Here is a 22,700-nt window from a genome sequence, read left to right as displayed (position 1 = left end):
CCCTTTTTTACTGAAAGCGGCTACTACTGCTGAAGACGGAGGTGGAGTAAATCAGGGGCAAACCCTGGTAGAGTTAAAAGAAAGATTTATTAATACATAAGAAATGTTTAAAAGTAGGTATTGCCCTGGCTGGGTGACTCAGTTTGCTGGAGCATCATTTCATACACCAAAAGGTTTTGGGTTCCATTCCTGGTCAGGGAACACACCTAGGTTTTGGGTTTGATCCCTATAGAGGCTTGTACAGGAGGCAATGGATCGATGTTTCTATCCTACATCAATGTTTTTCTCTCACATCAATGTTTTTCTCTCTCTCTCTCTCTCTCTCTCTCTCTCTCTCTCTCTCTCTCTCTCCCTAAAAATCAATTTAAAAAAATATCCTCAGGTGAGGATTAAAAAATAAATAACAATTTTAAAGTAGGTATTAATAGCAAGGAATCACTAAGTGAGGATTTCTCCCTGGTATAATTAAAAAACATTTGTGGTGGTTGGCTGAAACTTGAAAAGAAAAAAGCGTTGGCAAGACACATGGGGAGGTCTCTGAAATATTTTGTGTTAGAAAACAAATATTCATGTGTTTCTATTTTAAGGGATTTCTCATACGCCTACAAATGAGAAGACTATCTTGTATTACATCTCTTCCCCCTGAAAGGCCCTCAAACAAATAAATGGTGGTTTATCTTTACCAATAGAGCCTGAATCTGTTTTTCCTCAACCTAATGAAAGCCTCCTTTATTTAATGTGGATTTTCCTCCAAGTGATATGCAGCAATTATTAATGCTATGTATTGACGTTATGAATCAACCCAGGGGCCTATGTTCAAAGGATATAAGCTTTCTGAGCTGAAATCCAAGAACCTCAGTTTTTCTATGCCATATAGAGATACTCTGCTTACAGTGAATGGCAAACAATGCCCATGCTGTTCTTTATATAAAAAGCAGTAATCTAGATAGAGAGGTTTTGGTGGGTTGTTTGTTTGTTTTTTAGAACAAGCTCTATAAATGTGTTAAAATGTCTTTGACTTCAAAAACTTCCAATCAAACAAGCCCAAATATTACCACTGTTCAGTGAGAAAAACATTCAACTTATAAGGAAAGAACACATCACAAGCTACTGTACATCTAATGAGTTGGTTGTTCTCATCTGTCAGAGCTAAAAGAATTAATGCAGCAAAGATATTTGTTTTGGGCATTATTTGGCTCAAAGCCAAGTCCATGCCCACGCTTTCTTACAGAATCCCTCAGTTCTCTAGCCCACAAACCCCAGGATGCCTCAGACTATAGTTTGAAACTACAACTTTAAATTACATGTTTGTGAAAAAAAGAAAAAAGAAGAAGAAGGTACCTCATGCAGAGAGAATCTTCCAGTTGCCTCTACAAACTTCAGCAGATTCAGAGAAACCAACCAGGCTGTCACATCTTCAAGGAACCTTTGATGTTCAAAGAGAATTCTACTGTGCACATTAATTCTCAAAACTGTTCAGTGACACCATAAAGACAGCTGCAGAACAATACACTTTCCTGGCCCACATCTGCATATTAGCACATACAACTGGTGACAGGATAAGTCATCGGAAGACCTGGGCATGGCTCTAGCTCGGCCACTGAGTTCCCATTCACTTGTCCCTAAAAGTGTCAACTGCCTGACTCATTGATTCACTCATTGTGCAAACATCGGTTGGGCAAATTTTACTTACTCTCTTCAAGCTTAGTTTCCTCAGTTTTAAAATAAGGACGGTAATTGTACCTATTACATTGGGTTACTGGCAGAATTAAATGAGATAATACACACTACTACACATGTCAATAAACTTTCAATAAATATTAGCTATAATTATTATTCCTTATTATTATCTGGGTGAATATACTAGATATCTTTTAAAGTCCTTTGCAACCCTGAGGTTCATTCTATGAATTAATTGTGTGACCCAGAAATTTAACATCTCTGAGCCTCAAGCTCTTTATATGTAAAATGAAAGGGTATACAGTTACGTGATCTCTAAGGTCCTTCCAACTCTAGAATAGTAAAAGGCTCCATGGTTGATATTATATGATTTCAGATGTGTCTCAGTGCCACTGCTTAGATAAACTGGTATGTCAAAGCAACTGCCAAATAAACCATCTTTCTCTGGTGTCGGTCTGAATCTTTTTTCACTTTTGTTCTTTTAATCTCATAACCCACCCCTGCATACATAGGATGTATACAAGGTATGAGTCCCCAAAGAGAAAAACAAGCAAGTGGGGAGGAAGCCAGACCCTGTCCCCTTCCTGTAGGCTGGGCAGTGCATCCAAAACACAAGTGGGGGAGGTGCAATGAATGAATGAACTCATTCATTCACCCACAGAAGCATCTACATATTGAGGGCGGAGTGACTTCCTGTGCCTCCCGGCACCCACCACTTGTCTCCATATGCGCTTCCCACTCTGCCATCTTATCTGCACCAGTTACTAAGCTGACTGATGCCTGGGACTTTGTCATGCTAAGTTTGCATCCTAAATCCCAGGCACAGTGCCTAGAATGTGGTAGGCATTCAATAAGTTAAAAATTAACTAAAATTCAGACTTCCCTCAGTACCAAAACTAGCCATTTGCAAAATGACTAGGCACTTCGGGGACCCTACTAAAGGGTCACCAATCCAACAATATCAAGAACTAGCTGTGTGACTATGGGGGCGGGGGGTGGACAATGAGGGGAGTAATCATTTCACCCTCTGGCTCTCAGTTTCCCCTTTGATTAAAAAAAAAAACTGGAGGAGAATTTAGATCAGGGACTGGCAAAGTATGAAACTATGGCTCATGGATCAAATCCAGCCTATGTGCCCCCTCCCTCCGGTTTAGAATAGTTTTCACTCTTTTTTAAAATCCTCACCAGAGGATATGTTTATTGGTGAGAGAGAGAGAGAGAGAGAGAGAGAGAGAGAGAGAGAAACATCAATCAATCAGTTGCCTCCCGTACATGCCCCACCAGGGATAGAACCCGAAACGTAAGTATATGCCCTGACAGGGAATTGAACCTGCAACCTTTTGGTGTATGGGACAATGCTCAAACCAACAGAGCCACCCTGCCAAGGTGGCTCGCATTTTCAAATGGTTATAAAAGCAAACAAAGAATAATATGCATCAGAAACTGTTTGTGGTCCCCTAAAATGAATACACTTATTCTCAGACCCGTAGATTATCTCTAAGTTTCTTTCAAACCGGGAATTTTAGCATTCTAATTCTGCTGGTTTCCTTGAACAGTCCAATTCCGGCTTCTTGTACAGAGTATTCCCCCATCTGAAGAAACACTGGAGGCAAAGCAGGAACTCAATTGATATTTGTTTAATTGAATAAATGGATTCCGCAGCAGTAATCCTAAGAACTAAGTCTCCCACCAAAAGGGCCGATGCGTATCAAATGACCGCCTAGTAAAATACCTCCACAATCGACTGCCCACAACAAGGGGAACACACAGCTCGATTGGCCCTTTGGATGAGAGCAGTCCCTGTACCAGCCTGGAGCTCAGATAACCAGGATTAAGACTTACCTTGTTTTAGCAAATAAAAAATACATGTAGCCATCCCCTGAACAAACCCCTTGGGCAAATTATAAAGCTATCTAGAAGTAGCTATCAGAAACACAGATCATCTGAACAGATCATCTTAATAGCCGTGGACCCACGAGAATAAATTCCATCCACAATAAGGCACATAGAATCATTTAGCACACAACATTCTGTTTCTCTTTCCCTCTGTTGTTAAGACTACATAATACTAAAACGAGGAATTCAAACAGTTATGTCAGGGCAGCAGGCCAAGGAAAGTCTAGAATATATGACCCCATTAACACTAATGGAAGTTGGAGCAAGGTAAAATAGAAAATAAAGCTCCCTGCCTCCATTCTCACTGCCCATACTTTAAAATAAACAGCCAACAATTATTCTTTTAATGTTCCTCCTCTGTACACACATAAATCACTCCCGGGGATATACCTTTTGCTGATTTCAAAAGATGAGCTTCTTGTTCTCTTTTTCCCCCTGCCCTTTGCTCTTCCTCTTTCTGTATGCCTACAAAGCGTTCTCCTGAAGGGGGCGAGGGCTGCTTTTCTGCCATCTCTCATTGAGTACTTCCAGTACAAGTAGAGCGCACTCTAACCCTGTACTGTGTCAGACTGTCCTTAGAAACTGCAAAGTGGGTGTAGAGATTCCATCCTCTTTACTTTCCTCTAAAGAAGCTACTTGGAGCCCTAGACAGTTTGGCTAGTGGATAGAGTGTCAGCCTGGGGACTGAAGGGTCCTGGGTTCGATTCCAGCAAGGGCACATGCTTGGGTTGCAGGCTCGGTCCCCAGTAGGGGGCGTGCAGGAGGCAGCCGATCAATGATTCCCATCATTGATGTTTTAATCTCTCCCTTTTCCTTCTTCTGTGAAATCAATAAAAAAAAATCATATATATATATATATATATATGAGATTTTTTTTAAACAAAGAAGAAGAAGCAGCTACTTGGAGCTCTCTCTCCTCTCAACTGACCAGAGGCCTGAAGGCCCCCCTTGACCAATAAGGAAGTAGATTCACACGTTTCACTCCCTAACCCCATGCACCATGCTCCAGACACACTGACCTGGAAGGTTAAGGAATAAAAGCCTGTATGCTCAGTGGTTATTTCCAGGCTCTTCATAAACCAGAGGAGAGAATAATAGTTAAAGATTGGATTGTCGACAACAGGGGGATGAGAACATGAGTTGGGGGGGAGGGGTTAATGGGGGGGATAAGGACACATTTGTAATACCTTAACTAATAAAGAATTTAAAAAAAAAAAAGATTGGATTGTCTTCCTGACTCATTAGGTAAGCTTTTCTTAAGAGTCAGAAGACACAGACAGACACTAGCCCTCTGCGGTCCTCTGTATAAACTTCAAAAAATTCCCTCTACTTCCCAGTCTTCCTGTTGTTTTCATGAGTTTTTTAAATGGATCAAAATGGGTTTATGTCCTGGCTGATGTGGCTCAGTTGGTTTAGCATCCTCCCATGCACCAAAAGGTCACAGGTTGGGTTCCTGGTCGGGGCATCTGCCCAGGTTGCAGGTTCGGTCCCCGATAGTGGTGGGTACAGGAGGCAACTCATCAATGTTTCTCTCTCACATCTATGTTTCTTTCTCTCGCTACCTCTCCCATCTTCTCTCTCTAAAATCAATGAAAACGTATTTTTTAAAAGTGGGTTCAATCTTAGCTGAAAGATAAGGATAATCTTTGCTTGAAAGAGAAGGATCCAGTACTCGGGTTATAGTGTTGGATTCTGGGATTCTCTAAGGAAAAGCCCAGCAATGGCTATTCTCTGATCCCTGTTCCAAACAGCCTCACCCACATTTTCTCCAAATCCCACCACTGTAAACCTTGTTTCATGTGGGCCCAGCACGGCCCTGAGTGCCTGCATCAGCCCTTCTTGGCGGCTCCTGCTCTTCTCCTGCGGAGCATGTGATCCAGAGCAGCCACTTGGGCCTGAAAAATCATCAGTGGGTGAAAAAGCGTCTCTGGAAGAAGCCTAGGTGATTAATGTACAGAAACGCAGGCTGCCTTCACTGCAAGATAAAACTGCTACCTACTTACTTTGTCTCTATAAAGGGCTTCACAGACTATTCGAATGTGAAGTTTAATAGGACGTTTGAGATGATTCAAACAGGCGTTGGAAAACACGTTGGCCTACTTATTATCATGTATATTTGGGAAAACTGCATATTAATATTCAAAACAGACTGTTTATTCTTTTAACAGTGTACAATCCTCTTGGTAAACACAGTACAACCATTCTTACTCTCCAAAGCAGAACTGACCATTCCCTCTGCTTTACGGCCCCATGTACCCTGTAAGAACTTTAATATCCGGACCTGGGACCCTTTATTTACACATCTGTTTCTACGATTGTCTCCCCATACCCTACAGCTTCTACTACCCCAGGCGGTACGTCCCTTGAGGACAAGGACCTCATCTTATTTCTTCTTGAGCCCTCAGTGCCTAACAGAGTGCCTAGCACACAGCAGATACTACTTAATACCAGGATGGAAAAGGGGGAGAGGTGGTAAACATTAAGAGGGTGGAAACTGAATCTGTCTTATTCATTGTTACCTGACCTATAAATACTTTTTAAAAAAATATATATTTCTTTATTGATTTCAGAGAGGAGGGGAGAAGGAGAGAGAGACAGAAGCATCAATGATGAGAGAGAATCATTGATCGGCTGCCTCCTGCATGCCCCCCACTGGGGATTGAGCCCGCAACCCAGGTATGTGCCCTTGGCCGGAATCGAACCTGGGACCCTTAAGTCTGCAGGCTGATGCTCTATCCACTGAGCCAAGCCGGCTAGGGCCTATAAATACTTTTTAACTAATGGATGGACTAAAGAAACAAAGGAGCAGTAGTACTGAGGCATGAAAGTATAGGTTCTGAAGTAATAAATATCATCTTTCATTCATTCTAAAAACATTTTTCCTTATATTTTGACAGCCTGAAAATTAGGATGCACTTTACAATGAAAGGCATCTTGGCATTGTGTCCTAGTTTATTTGGAACCTTGTTTTTTTCTTTCTTTCTCAGTAATACATAGAATATAGTCATGCACATTATAAATGATGATGTCTTAGATTCGGTGAAATACAATCAGTTGATGTAGCTGTGGAAAGAAGGGTTAAAAAGATGACTATAAAACTGCACTGAAAAAACAAAGAAGGGGAAAAAAGCCCGGTCAGTGTGGCTCCGTGGTTGTGCATCAACCAAGGAACCAGGAGGTCACGGTTCAATTCCAGATCAGGGCACAAGCCCAGATTGCGGATTTGATCCCCAGTAGGGGGCGATCAATGATTCTCTCTCATTGAAATTAAAAAACAATTAAATATATCTTTAAAAGCCAGAGGTTCTTAAAAAAAAAAAAAGAAGAAAAAAAAAAAAAAACGCTCAGTAACAATCCTGGCCATGCTCCCTGCTGTGTATGAGAGAAGCAAAAGCAAGAAACAGAATACTGACATCATTTGAGTCCCTGTGTGGCTCAAACTAGCTAAATGCTCACCAAACCTGCTTCTTTTTCTTTCTGGGCAAACAGGACATATTTCTCAGCCTTGCTTACCATTATGTGAGCCATGTACTGAGTAGTAATTGATGGAATAAGGACAGAAGTGATATAAGCCACTTCCAGACTTCTCCATCTGCAGGTTAAAAGGAGAGAACTTTGCCGAACCGGTTTGGCTCAGTGGATAGAGCGTCAGCCTGTGGACTCAAGGGTCCCAGGTTCGATTCCGGTCCAGGACACACCATGTTGAACTGCTATTCAGACAAGAAATAAACTTTGTGTTAAGCACCGAAACTTGAGGGTCATCAATGTTTCTAGCTCTCTATCCCTCTCCCTTCCTCTCTGTAAAAAAATCAATAAAATATATTTAAAAAAAAAAAAGGAGAGAACTTTGAGACACTAGAGGCCAAGGGATCCACAAGATGGAAGGATCCTGGCTTCCTGAAACATAGAAGGTAGCCTCACCAGGACACACCATGTTGAACTGCTATTCAGACAAGAAATAAACTTTGTGTTAAGCACTGAAACTTGAGGGTTGTTATGTCTCTAATGTCTCCTGATTCCAGCTGCACCCATCCTTCCGTGGTTACATGAAATACCCTAGTGTTCTTCCCATAAATTCCTTCTTTGCCCAAGCCAGGTTGAGTTAGGATCTTGCATCTACAACATAAAAGAGCTCTGAGAGCTTAGCTGGTTAGAACATCCTCTCAATATCCCAAGGTTGTGGGTTCGATTCCTGGTCAGGGCACATACGAGAATCAACCAATGAATGTATAAGTAAGTGGAACAACAAATCAATGATTCTCACTCTCTCTCTCTTTCCCTTCCTCTCTAAAATCAATAAATAATTTTTTTAAAAAGAGTTTTGAGGAACATAGTCAAGAAGAATAAACTGCAATCATTTGAAATGGCATGAAGATTGAAGTAAGCAATCCCCAAATGTCTAGAAAATTTCTCATAACAGAGTAATAATTCCAGCAAACTGATGACAATCCACAAAAGACTCTTTTCAGTTTCAAGAGTTACTACTAGCTCTAAAATCATGAACCACCTAGCCCAACTGGTGTGGCTCTGTGGTTGAGCATCGACCTATGAACCAGGAGGTCGTATTCTATTCCCAGTCAGGGTACATGCCTAGGTTGTGGGCTCAATCCCCAGTAGGGGGCATGGGGGAGACAGCCGAGCAATGCTTCTCTCTTATCATTAATGTTTCTATCCCACTCTCCCTCGCCCTTCCTCTCTGAAATCAATAAAAATAGATTTAAAAATAATAAAAAAATAAAATCGTGAACCATTTACAGTGTGATACTCTCTCTTCCTTCTCATTTTATTACCAGAAGCATGTACCAAGTTGTAATAGCCCTCCCTCAGGGTTTACCTACTATCAGATACCCTCTGGAGTCCTCAAACATACAGAATCCTAACTAGCAAGATAAACCTCCTTTATCATACATAGCCAGCTCTGCTGTCCCATGATTTATTGGGAAATGGATCGACATCGAGCTCTAAGAATTCAAATAATTACTCTGGGCTAAATAGCTCTGGGTATAAGTATACAACCCTGGCCAGGGTTTTCAAAGATAAATATTCAAGAATTAGCAAAGCTTCTGGGAACATTTATAAGACCATAAATGAAAAGATTACAAAATAAACAGGAGAGTGATATGATGAATGCCTCCTTGAGCACTGAAAAGGTCTGCCAGGAACTGGGGGCCAGTGATGACAGAGCATGCATCCTGTTCAGTTCCCAGAAACGTTTATCATTAAGCCAAAATTGTTTTATAACAGCAAGCACTGACATCTGTGATATATTCTACGGGCTTGTTATAAAGCACTTTTATACTATACATTGAGTTATTTGATTCTCAGAACAACAGTGTGAAGATGAGATTGTCATCAGCCCTTCATTGACAGCTAAGAACACAGGCTCAGACAGGTCAAGTGCTCATGGCCCCAGGGTTTGTGACTTGAGCCAAGACTTGAGATCCAGTCTCCAAATTCCAGAACCTCTGTCCATTTCACTATGGACTTCCAGGGCAGAGAAATGGCCTGGCTGGGCAAGATTTTTTCCCAGTGCCATAATTCTTCAACCCATGTTGGAGGTTAGTTTGCTCTGTTTCATGTAGTCATATGTGGGAACTTTCCAGAGGGTTAAAGGGCCTGGGATAGATGCCTGGCCTGCCTCCAAAACCAGCTGGGAAAATATTCCCTGACAAGATACCATAGCTTATGCCCACAGGGAGGCCTTGAGCGAGGAGGAGGGAGCCTGAGGCATGGGTTAGAAGTGCTGAGACCTCCATGTGATTTTCTCAAAATCGCATAGTTGGAGGCTTCTGAGACCCAGACAACAAGGTCTCTCAGGACTCCAAAGATAGACTACAGGGCAAATGAGCTAAAGGTACCCTTTGTTGGAAAGGGAGAAGGGATCAACTACATAGACTGAGCTGGCCTCAATCAGCATTCTCTAACATGATTTTTTTAAATGATTGTAAAGAGAGAGAGGGAGAGTAAATCATCAACTTGTTGTTCCATTTATTTATGCATTCATTGGTTGATTCTTGCATGTGCCCTGACGAGAGATCAAACCCACAACCTTAGCATATCAGCTCTAACCAACTGAGCTACCTGGCCAGGGCTCTCAGATGATTTTTAAGAGCCACTTGTAAGAGACAAATTTGTCAAAAGCAAACATTCATATACTGCCTGAGAAAGGCAAGAAAGGGAAATAATTGACATTTTAGTAAGAGCATTTATCCCTGGAGGCTGATGATCTATCAACTCAGAAGGAAGACACAGGACATTCGGGGAGCTGTCTTTCAGCATGTTGGAAAGTGTGAAGAGCTGGCCTCTCATGACTACTGTTACTTCCTGGGCTCCAAGGATGAGAGGGAGGTCCCATATACCAGTGAAGTTGCTCCAGAAATAGAAAATCCAAGATCCTGAAGAAACATGGGTTAGTGTAAGGGGCAAAGGCTTTGATTTTAACAACCTGTGCTTGAACCACTGCTCAGACTCTAGTCAGCTGTGACCTGAAGCAAGTCACAACCTCTTTGAGCTTCAGTTTCTATATCTGTAAAGGATAAGAATGCTTATTTTATAGGACTGTGGGGAGAATAAAACAAAATTATGAATCTAAGGGGCATAGCACAGTGCCCGATACACAGTAGCTGTGTATCAATAAATGTTAGCTCCTAAGCTTTCCCCCTCAATCAATCCCCTAATATTGAAATTCTAATACAGTGGGGCCTTGACTTACGAGTGTCCCGACTAATGAGTTTTTCGAGATACGAGCCGTCTCTCGGCCGATTTTTTGCTTTGAGTTGCGAGCTAAAATTCGGGTTATGAGCCAGCTTCAGATACCCCACCGCTAGTTGGCGCAGCGAACGTCACAGTGAACGCCACAACATCAGCCCAGCATTCAATCCATTGTAATGGTGAAAACTGATTTGACATACGAGTAATTTGAGTTACAAGCTCGGTCACGGAACGAATTAAACTCGTAAGTCAAGGCCCCACTGTACTTAGTCATTCTAATTATTATTAATCTACTGGCCCTTAGTAATATTGAAAGAATCACATATATTATCCAATATCTTTTTTTAAATATGTGCTATTGATTTTTTTAGAGAGAGTGGAAGGGAGAGGGATAGAGAGATAGAAACACCCATGATAAGAGAGGAACATCATCTATCAGCTGCCTCCTGCACACCCCCCATAGGGGATCGACCCTGCAACTGGGCATGTGCCCTGACGGGGAAGCTTCTGGGTTCCTGGCTCAATGCTCAACCACTGAGCTATACCGGCGGGGCAGTTATCCAATATCGTGACCATTTCACTTGCCTCTTTGAAATATAACCATCAAAAACAACCAAAAAGACAGACAAAAAAAAAAAACAAACAAAAGAATGAAATATAAATCAAATAACTGTGCCCTTAGGCCTCTTACTAGTCTACTGTATGCTTCCTAAATTCTAAAAAGGAAGGAAGGAAGGAAGGAAGGAAGGAAGGAAGGAAGGAAGGAAGGAAGGGAGGGAGACGAACTCAAAGGTCTCTTTTCAACTTTATAATTTTCCTCCAATCTGAAAGAGAATCCAAACCTTATAGATCTTTGGCACATAGCTGTACTTAACAATGGTCAAATTCAACTAAACTTTCCACAAGGCTTAAAATAAAAAGGAATTCTGACTTTACCAATGTTTTCTTAAACTTAATAAATACGGCCGTAGGGACAACAGGAAATATATACAGTTCTTGTGATCTTTTTTATATTATCTTCCTGATCTGTAGAACCATTTCTTCTTGACATCCTCTATCCAAGACGGGGTCAGGCACCCCTCCTCTATGCTCCAGTATTCTGTTTATACCACTACCAGCACTATGACCATACTGTACAACAATCATCCATTTTATGTCTCCTTCTCTAGGTTACACTCTCCTTTCAGGCAAGAACAGTGCGCTGTGAAATATCAATTACCAGTATCCACCAGCACAGTACCTGGTATATAATAGATACTGAATTAGTATTGGATGGATGGATGGATTGATTGATGGAGGAAGGGGTGAATGGGATTTTTAATATGGGAGAAATATTAGAAATAATCTCGTCTACAAGGTCTTCGTTTCACAGATAAGGAAGAAGCCTCAGAGCTGTGAGATAATTCAGCCAAGGCAGCCTCATAAGCAGCTAGAAGATGACAAGTGGTGGCAGTCACATGCCTTTTTGACTTTGAGTTCAAAGACAGATATCATTTATCACTCACCACCAAGGGGAGGCAGTAAAGCTTGGAGGACACAGCATAGGCTCCACAGGCAAAGTCTTCTTGTTCCTGCTGCCTGTCAGTCACGTGACTTTGGGCAAGTTACTTCATTTCTGAGTCACAATTTCTGCATCTGTTAATTGGGACTATTAATAACTTCAGAGTTGTTGTGGGTATTAAATCTGCCAACATACACAAAGTGCCCAGCATAGCACTATGTGCTAAATAAATGTTTACTGAGTGAATCATGAATAAGTCCCTGTCCAACATACCACACAACCTCATGAATGTGGTTTAGACTTTGCATTTAAGTCTCTGCCCACATGGAAGGTGGCTGGGACACCATAATTATAGGACCATGTACTTGGAGATTTGTTCTTTGCTAGAATCGGATCTTAAGGCAGCACCAAGTAGCCTCAATAACTTTGCTCACTGTTCCCTTCACCTGGGATGCCCCTCCCACCTTCCTCATTGCCACACAAATCGTACCCATCTCCCACTGCCCAGCCATATCCACCCTATGAAGGAAGCCATCTCTAATTCCTATGAATTCATTAGACATTCCTGACTCATAAGTTAGTTTCCACCACATAGTGGAGGGGTATATCTGTTTGGGGTTTATAATTTGTGGTAAAATACACATAATATAAAATTTACCATCTTAACCACTTTAAGTGCACAGTTCAGTACTGTTAGGTATATTCATACTGTTCTCAACTAATCTCCAGAACTTTTTCATTTAGCAAAAGTGAAACTCTATACCCATTAAACAATAACTTCCCAATTGCTCCCTCCACCCCAGCCTCTGGCAACCACCATTCTACTTGCGGTTTCTATGAGTTTCACTCCTCTAGGTAACTCAGTAAGTGAAATGATACAATATTTGCCCATTTATGTCAGATTTATTTCACTTAGCACAATGTCTTCCAGGTTCACCTATGTTTTAGCATGTGTCAGAATTTCCTTCCTTTTCAAGACTGAATAACATTCCACTGTAAGTACATACCACATTTTGCTTATCCATTCATCTGTTGATGGACACTTGGGTTGCTTCCACCTCTTTAGCTATTGTGAATAATGTTGCTATAAACATGGGTGTACACGGGTGCATCTATTTTTCTCCTTTACTTGAGTGTGAACTTCTTAATGACAAAGAAAGGGTCTCAATCATCTTTACAGTTCTCAAGGTACCTGACAGGTAATGGGCACTCAATAAGTACCTATCGAGTAAATAAGACAGGGCTGCTCCAAACATGAAGTGAAAAAGTAATCAGCTTCCATACAAATTTGCAAAAGGGCAGAATCACAGCAGAAAAGCACAGACTTTGCAATAAGACAGTCTTGATTTCTGATCTTGGATCTGCCTCTTACTAGACATAGGACCTTATGCATTTTATTTTTTTTAATATATTTTTATTGATTTCAGAGAGGAAGGAAGAGGGAGAAATAGAAACATCCATGATGAGAGAGAATCATGGATCGGCTGCCTCCCGCAAGTCTCCCACTGGGGATCGAGCCCACAACCTGGGCATGTGCCCTTGACCGGAATCGAACCTGGGACCCTTCAGTCCGCAGGCTGACGCTCTATCCACTGAGCCAAACCGGCTTGGGCAGGACCTTATGCGTTTTAATAAGCTCTCAGAGTTTCAACTTCCTCATGTGGTTTTGCCACAATTAAATGCTTTAACTTACGTAAAGCAGCACAGCTCTTGGCACATCACAAACTTTGAAACCTTGCCAATATTATTTCATAAAGTTATATATTAAAAGTCACTTATTGCACATGCAAACATACCATTTAGCTTCCTGACCATGATAACTTTAAAAGCAAAGAGCATGGAGTATTCTGAGACCAAAGAATTTATGGCAAGAAACAGTCAAAACAGACACTTTCGCAGCAGTAACAATGAATCCAATTGGTACCACTGAATGTGGAATCTTGAGCTATACGGTTACAACTCTAGTAGCTGGAAATCACTTCAAAGGAACAGACCTAAATGTTATACTAAGGGTCATCTCACTTAGCACAGCAGCCTGTCCAAGATCTCATAAATGTTTTTTAATCAGGATTACTTGAGGTTTTTGTTTTTTTTTGGTACCTCGGCTAAATTGATTTTGAATTTAATCATTCATGTTGTAAAGCTTTTAGCAAAAAGATGGAAGAAATAAATAGCCCTTTATTACTATCAGACAGAAATATTTATTTTAATCTGTCTCAAAGGAAACTGAACTCCCCACTCTCCTCCCAGTTCCTCTAGGACATGAATTCCTTTTGAGGTTGCTATCTGAATTTTCCAGACCAGAAACATTCCTTCCAAGGTTAGCTCTTAGAAAGTAGTTTTTAAGTATTAGAAGAAAAAGCTTATTCAAGTTTCTGTCTGCCATAACAATTAACATTTGACAGGGCTAATTAAAGTGGCTCTCTGAGACAAAAATAGGAAACTTGGTTGTGTGGTAGAGGAGAGGGAAGGGAAGGAAAAGAAAAGGTAAATGGAAGTTGCCTGAATGCTAATATCAGCCTGAATGTGGCCCTAAGTGAACAACCCCTAACTTTCCTAGAACAATCATGACTTCATGTAAATTTAACACTGTACTAAGATGATTTGTTAAATGAAAAACAAAATGAGATTTAATAAATGTATTTGTAAAATTTTGCAATTAAGTGAATTTATAAGTAAAGAAAAACATTCTTTGTCAGACCAAGAATTACAATTTTGGATTCAGAACAATACTGTCACCATATCTCATGTGTCAATTTTAATTTGGCTCCCCAGCAATGGCTAAGAGCTACTGGCTGCCTTGTCCATCAAGGTCCACCAGGTGAAGGGTACCATGCTAAGACTTGACACACACGGGCCTATTTAATCTTCACAACAACCCTATGCTCTAGGTATTGGCATCGCCTCTCCCTCCTTTTCTACCTTTTTATTTTAAATTAATTTCAGACATACCAAAAGAAAAAAAAAGGCAAAAAAATGAGGAATTCATATATATATCCTTCACCCAGATTACCTATAGGTTAATATTTTCTCACATTTGCTTTATCATTCTCTCTCTCTGTAAATAGATATTACATTACCACTAACTACTTAGCATTTCCTTGAAAATAAGGACATTCTCACCCTGGCTTGTGTCGGCTCACACATGGAAGGATCTCGAGTTTGATTCCCAGTCAAGGGCACATACCTGGGTTGCAGGTTTGATGCCTGGCTCCAGTCAGGGCATGTGTGGGAGGCAACCAATCTATGTGTTTCTCTCACATTTATGTCTCTCTCTCTCTCTCTCTCTCTCTCTCTCTCTCTCCCCCAACTTTTTCCCTTCCACTCTCTCTAAAAATCAATGGAAAAAATATCTTCAGGTGAGGATTAACAAATAATAATAAGGACATTTTCTTATATTTTCACAGTATGATTATCAAAACCAGAAAATTAATATAAATATTATACTATAATCTAATCCCAGCCCTTATTCAAATTTCGCCAATTCACCCAATAATGTCTGTTAATGCCAAAAAATATTTTTTTTCTGGTTCAACCTGATTTAGGATCATGTGATTTATTTAGTTTCTATGTGTCTTTAGTCTCCTTTAATCTAGAACTATTCCTCAGTCTTTGTCTTTCATGAACTTGACATTTTTGAGAAATACAGTTCATTTATTTTATAGAAGGTTTCTCAGTTTATCTAATATTTTCTCATAATTAGATTCAGATTATGCATTTTCCGCAGGAATGCCACACAAGTGATATGTCCTCAGATGTTGATTTGTCTCATACTGAAATTTAAAATGATGCCTGTCACTGTTCTCCACTGTAAAGTCACTCTCTCCACCTTTGTAATTAATAAGTACCTTCTGAGGAGATACTTTAGGCTCCTTTATTACAGATGAGGAATCCTTCTCTCTCTCCTCCCCACTCCCTTCCTTCCACTCTCTCTTAAAAAAAAAAAATCAATGGAAAAAACATCCTCAGATGAGGATTAACCAAAAAAAGAAAGAAAAAAGCGGAAGAGGGAAATGTATATGCATCAAGACACCAAGCCAAACAAGACAAACCTTATTCATTCCTACCCTAAGGCCATCTCACCACACCCTGACCCTTTGGCTGGCCATCTGAAACTTTTTTCTGAACTGTCATTTCTTTCTAATTTTCTGTTTTAATTTAATTTTATTTTTGGAATAAATATTACATGGTAATATATTCATGTAGTTCAAAACTCAATGTGATATACCCAATCAAAGGGTTATAATAAAAAGGGCAGATAATAACAAGTGTTGGCAAGGATGCAGAGAAATTGCTGGAGGAGATGTAAAATAGTGCAGCTGCTCTGGAAAACAATTTGGCAGTTCCTCAAAAGTTCATACACAGAGCTCTCGGTTGGCCCAGCAATTACACCCCTAGATACAGATGCAAAGTAAATAAAAACAAATGTCCACTTAAAAACTTGTATGCAAATGTTTAAAGCAGCATTATTCATAGTGCCCCAAAATGAAAAAACCCAAATGTCCGTCAATTAATAACTGAATAAATAAAATATGGTATATTCATACAATGAAATATTATTTGGTAATAAAATAAGAATGGAGTACTAATTTATGCTACAACATGCTAAACCTTGAAAAGATTATGCTAATGAAAAAAACCATTTACATAAAATGTCCAGAATAGGCAAATCTATAGACAGGAAGATTAGTGTTTGCCTGGGGCTGAGGTCCTGGGGTGAGGAAGATGGTACATGACTGATAATGAGTGCAGAATTTCTTTTTGGGATAATGAAAATGTTCTAAATTGAGTCTAGTGATGTTGACACAACTCTGTCAACATACTAAAAACTACTGAGTTGTATACTTTCAATGAGTGAATTGTGTGATGTGTGAATCATATTTCAATAAAGCTATTTTAAAAGTCAGCCTTACATAAAATAGTAAATCTTAAGAAATCTCATTACACACACACCACTCACCCCTACTGCCCTGTACGAGTAATCAATTTATTTTACACCCTTCCAAGGAATCTTCATGCAAACTGAAATATGTGTAGCCCCATTTCTTTCACAAAATATGCACTGTTCTGCCACCTTCTTTCTTTCACTTAACATATCATTGAGATCTCTCCATATCAGTACCTCAAGAATACCCTAATTCTTGTCTGTAGTTTCATAGTTTCCCCTCTGTGAACGTATCCATTCATTTAACCAGTTTCCCACTGATGCACACTTAGGCTGTTCCCAATCATTCGCTATCACCAACAATGATGCAATGCTTTTAACCTGGTCTCATCAGATGACTCTCTCTTCCTGGACTGCCAGGAAGCAGTGTGAGTAGCAGGAAGCAGTTAGAGTTAGTCAGAACTGAGTTTGCATCTGGCCCCGTCTGCTAACTAGCTATGCGACCTGGGAAGATTATCTGTACTTTCTGAGCCTTAATTTTCTCACTTATAAAGTGGTCAAAATCCCACCTACTTTATTAGGTTGCTTTTAGAGTTAAGTAAGATAAGACAAGATACCCTGTGGCCAAAGTTGAGATAATTTGTGTATCGAAAAGCATAAGGTTGGGGGGAAAAAAGAAGACAGAAGGTTGGTAATGGATTATAACAAACACATTGGGTGGATAAGAGAATCCAGAAGTCCAAGTGATACAAAAAAAGGAAGAAGAAGAAGAGGAAAGCTGAAAGCTAACCAATCAGGAAAACACCAATAGATACCAATTGACCTAGGCAAGGATTATCAATAGATGTTAAAACCATTGGATGAAAGTTGCAGAGGAACAGGATATCTAAACAAGCTCAAAGAAAAAATAAATAAATAAATAAATAAACAAGCTCAAAGGATAACCCCACAGATAATGTTATTAATTACAAACAGAAAACATTATCTTTACAATGCAGAGATCTGGCAACACCACATACCCAAACGATCAAACCTCCCATACCAGTGATGTTACAAACTCACATTATGTGTCACCAAATATGATGCAAGGGAGGGATGCAACATTCCCTATGGGGAATTCTTACCACAAACGTTTAACCTGAGTCTCATAGTTGGGGGGCGGGGGGGTGGGCAAGGCGGGGATCAGACAAATCCAACTTACAGTCTACAACAAGGCAACAGACTTGGAATCTTCAATATTTCAATGTCATAAGAGACAAAAAAAAAAAGTCAGGGGTACTGTGATATGTTAAAGGAAACTAAAGAGACATAACTACGGTGTGTAATCCTTCTTTCCATCTTGGGTTCCAAAACAAAGGTTATAACAATGTTGGAACAACTGGGAAAGTCTGAAAATATTATTGTTTCAATGTAATGGTGTTACGGTTACACAGGAGAATGTCCTTGTTCTTAAGAGATACTTGCTCCAGTGTTTAGAGATAAAGTGTTGTCATGTCTATGACTCAGTTTCAAGTAATTTGGAATTGGGAGGGGGGGGGGGGATGTGTGTGCATAGATAAAGAAAGCAAATGAATCTAGATGAAGGGTGCATGGGTGGTTGCTGTAATATTTTTGCAATTTTTCCATATGTTTGAAAATGTTCAAAATAAGTTGGGGGGAAAATCAAATAAAGCACGTAAGCCATCTAGTACCCAGTCGATGCCATGACAGTTCACATCATGGCTTCAGCTAACTCAACAAATCTACAGAAAGCTCCTTCCCCCATGCGTGTAGGTAAAATGACTCACGTTAAAAGAAAGGCCACCAGCCAGTCCTTGCCTTCATGAAGTTTATATTTTTGATCAGAAGTTAAGGCAAAAACAGGAAGCAGCTGAAGAAGCAGTATGGGTTTTGGTTCCAGAAAAATCTACCTAGGACCTACATCTGCAAAAATTTTTAGCTAGGTAACTTTAAAAAAACAAAACACGTTACCTAACCTCACTAAGAATTGTTTCCTCATTTATATGGAAAAACTGAACTCAAATCTACTACCTAGGATTGAGAGAATGAGACAGCATACATAACACACCATTGTGAAGCATCTCTTATTTTAGAGACTCTCTTTAAAAGATATTAGTCTCCTAAAATAAAAGTGGGGGAGAAGGAAAACTGGATGGGTCCACCTTTGTTTCCCTATCAGGGCCTTGCATTTAGCTTATGCTCACAAATATTGGTTGAAGAAGTAATGAGAGACTGTATGAGACAGATGCTTCTTAGGCTGCAAATTGCATTAAAGAAAATATCAAGAGGAGCTGGCCCAGTCAGAGACAACAGCACCTTCACAACAGCACATACATTTGCCAAAATCTTTTACACACATTATCTCATTTGAGCCTCACAATAATCCCCATTTCATAGATGAAGAAACTGCAGCTTAAAAAGATAAATTACCCACTGAGCACACAACTCAAATGTGTGCTTGCTCCACTCAGACACAAAAGAAAGGGAATAACTGGCTAACAGAATTGAAATAATTCACAGCCTATGATCCTTACAATCTCTTCCTCAGGGTTTCTGCTGGGGCAGAGTGAGTCACCTGAACTCAAACCTTTTTTATCAGAAAAATGCCGAAAACCTGCCCTCGGATTGCTTCTATTGATATTCAGAAAGAGAAACAATCAGGCCTTTTAACCACCTGCTTCAGATATTTAAAAAGTGAAGCTTCGATTCCCCTTTCTATTGTGGTTGTGTGACTGAGATGGAGCGGAACTAAGCAGAAGAGGTAGGTTATTTTCATCTCAAGATTGATGGTGTCCACATTTTAGTGAAGTGAACCATAACTCAAAAATAAAATTTCCTGCAGAATTTTCTGGGGAAAACTCTTGGCTGTTTTATTCTTTCAGTTCACTTTTTAAACATCATGCTGTGCTACAGCTTAGATCATGTATTTTACTTTTCCAGAGGTTTCCATGTTATTTACATATCAACCTTTTATTACAGCCATTTCAAAAACCAGCAGGAAATCTGCGATTCCATTTTTGCCCACCTTCTGTCTACCCATCACAAGTTTCTTCCCTTAGTAAAAGAGTTTAGCTCCAGTGGCTAAGTAACTTGACAAAGGTATATAGAAATGGCTCTCTCAAAGACCGTTAATAGGAATTCAATTGTCAAGGGACAATTAAAGGGGAACTGTTCATGCCACCTGACCCAGTATTTCTACCCTTAGAAATGTATTCTACAAAAATAGTCCTACAAATTCATCAAAAAAAGATGCATATGCAAATATTCACTGCAGCAGTGCCCAACGGCCATTAAAATGGATAAATCAGAGCATCATGCAAATATGTGGGACAAATGCCCAAAATATATTAAGTTAAAGGAAGCAAGCAAAATATGTATACAGTATATGTATTATACTAATGTCATTAGCATATGTGTAGGAAAAAATGACAGAGGAATATACATAAAAATCTCAACAGGGTGAAATTAAGGGGAACTTTTCTTATGTAGTTCATTGTATATTTCTATAATAAATTTTGATTAATCTTATATCTAGAATTTAAAAAAAATAAAATTAACGTATATATTTATGTGCCCTTCCTCATCCTTTCCTCTTCACTTTGGAACCAGCTAGTTTGCAGCTCCACCTGCATTACTACTTCTAATAATATCAAAGGTAGAATGCCAGCTGTAGAAGTCTGCATTCTTTTTTTAAATATGTTTTTACTGAGTTTAGAGAGAGAGAGGAAGGGAGAGGGATAGGTAGAAACATCGATGAGAGAGAAACATCAATTGGCTGCCTCCTGCATGCCTGCCACTGAAGATCAAGGCTGAAACCTGGGCATGTGCCCTGACCGGAATCGAATAGCGACCTCTTTGGTTCATGGGTCAATGCTCAACCACTGAGCCACACTGGCCAGGCAAAGTCTGCATCCTTATAGAATACTAGAGGCCCAGCGTGCACAAAATCGCACGCGGTTAGGGTCCCCAGACCTAGCCTGGCCCCCGTTGCATGGCCTCTGCAGCCCTGCAACACTACGTGAAGCTCCCTGCCCCAGGACCTCCACGATGCTCGCAGCCCCTCGACTGCTCCGTGAGGCTCCCTCCGTCCCTCAACTGCTCCGTGAAGCTTGCTGCCACCCCGCGAAGCTCGCCGCTGGACACTCTGCAAAACTCCCCCCGCCCCACCACTGCTTCTCAAAGCTCGCTGCCCCCCGGGTGACTGCTCCGCTAAGCTCATGGCCACCCAGCAAAGTATCCCGCCACCGCTGCTCAACAGTCCCCAGTCCTACCCCGCCGCCAGCCCCCCCTCATGGTGAGCGGCTCAGGGGCCGGGGCAGGGGGTGGACCGAGAGGTGCTCCATGCACTTCATGGTGACTGGTCGCCCGTTCGGTCGTGATGGCACCTAGCTCTTTATATATATTAGGATATACAGGATCATGTTTAGAAAAGATACAAAGATCACTTACAATGCCCCTCAACAAATGGTATTCCAGCACATAGGCTGATTAAGTACTTGTAGTGACCAAGAAAATCACTACCTTCTGAAGCAGCCCTTGATGTCTTCTAGCTTTGCTGTAACAAAGACCAAGACCATAACATGTCAGGCTAAACAGAAAGTACCATTACCACATTCAAGAAAACTAACATTGTAACTGATTATCTAATTGGCAGCTCCCATTCAATTTCCCCAAATGTCCCCAAAATGTCCTTTATAGCTTTTTAACACAGGATCCAACCAAGGATTACATGTTGCATTTGGTTGTCACAACTCTTTAGTCTCCTTTAGTCTAGATCAGCCACCCACACATTTTTGTTTTATTTCGTTTTGTTTGTCTTTCATGACATTGACATTTTCAAAGATCGCAGGCCAGCTGTTTTACAGTATGTCCCGCAATCTGGATTTGGCTGATGATTTCTTCATGATTAGATTTAGGTCAAACATTTCTGGCATGAATTCTACATCAATGATGTTGTATACTTTCCGTTGCATCAGGTTTTCTAGTTACACTAAGTTATCTTTTACTCGTTTTATCACTGTAGGCACTAAGCAAGCTTCAGCCAATAAATAAAATATTCAAAACAATAAATGCATTTAATGTTAAAAACAGCTACCATGAGCACCAGGCATAGTGCCAGACATTTAAAATATATTATCTGCCCTACTTGGTTTGGCTCAGTGGATAGAGTATCAGCCTGCCAACTGAAAGGTCCCAGGTTCGATTCCCATCAAGGGCACATGCCCAGGTTGCAGGCACTATCCCCAGTAGGGGGCATGCAGGAGGCGGCTGATCAATGATTCTCTCTCATCACTGATGTTTCTATCTCTCTCTCTCCCTCTCCCTTCCTCTCTGAAAGCAATAAAAATATATTAAATATATATATATGTATACACATATATACATATATGTATATATAGATACACATTATCTCATTTAACCCTCACAACAATCTTGTGAAGAAACAGGTTCAAAGAAGTTAAGTAACTTGCCCAAGGACACACATGTAGTGATAAAAAACATGTGTATGCACATGTGAACTCACACAGACACACTTTAACATATCTCAGGGGTTCATGTTCTCCCTGAGAATCCTCCATGGACAAGTTAAGAACCCCTGCCTTAGCATAATCTTGCAGAGGCCTATCTAGTTTTAAAAGTTGGATTCCTATGAAGAAGAAACTGAAAATAAATTAGCTATGGTCCACATAAAATTCTTCCATACTTGGAAATGTTCTTAATTGGAGATGGGCCACATTTTCATCACAGCCAAGAATATAGGACAGTGGTTCCATGAATTATTATAATATTGCCCTCGTCGCCAGCTGGCTCAGTCGCTTAAAGCATCGTCCCCCATATGCCAAGGTTGTGGGTTCGATTCCTGGTCAGGGCATATGCCTGAGATGCAGGCTCAATCCCCAGTGGGGGGTATGCAGGAGACAGCTGATCAATGATTCTCTCTCATCATTGATATTTCTATCTTTCTCTTCCTTCCTCTCTGAAATAAATAAAATATAGATATGTATTTTTAAATAAAAATTTAAAAAT

General features: G+C 40.3%; 1 protein-coding gene across 4 annotated transcripts in view; it reads right to left on the bottom strand.

The window, feature by feature from the left end:
- Positions 1 to 22,700, bottom strand: part of RAB30 (RAB30, member RAS oncogene family) — a 76,799-nt gene that overhangs the window by 48,965 nt on the left and 5,134 nt on the right. The window contains exon 2 of one of the 4 annotated variants that reach the window (XM_006098468.3): positions 1,342 to 1,426. The exons of the other annotated variants lie outside the window; for them this stretch is intronic. The gene's annotated coding sequence lies outside the window, so the exon portion shown is untranslated. The remainder of the gene's footprint in view (positions 1 to 1,341; positions 1,427 to 22,700) is intronic. 4 annotated transcript variants of the gene reach the window in all.

The sequence above is a fragment of the Myotis lucifugus genome, unplaced genomic scaffold (genome assembly GCF_000147115.1).
Source record: "Myotis lucifugus unplaced genomic scaffold, Myoluc2.0 scaffold_236, whole genome shotgun sequence".
NCBI classification, from domain to species: Eukaryota; Metazoa; Chordata; class Mammalia; order Chiroptera; family Vespertilionidae; genus Myotis; species Myotis lucifugus.
The sequence above is the reverse complement of the archived record's forward strand: the minus strand, read 5'-3'. Positions and strand labels throughout refer to the sequence as shown.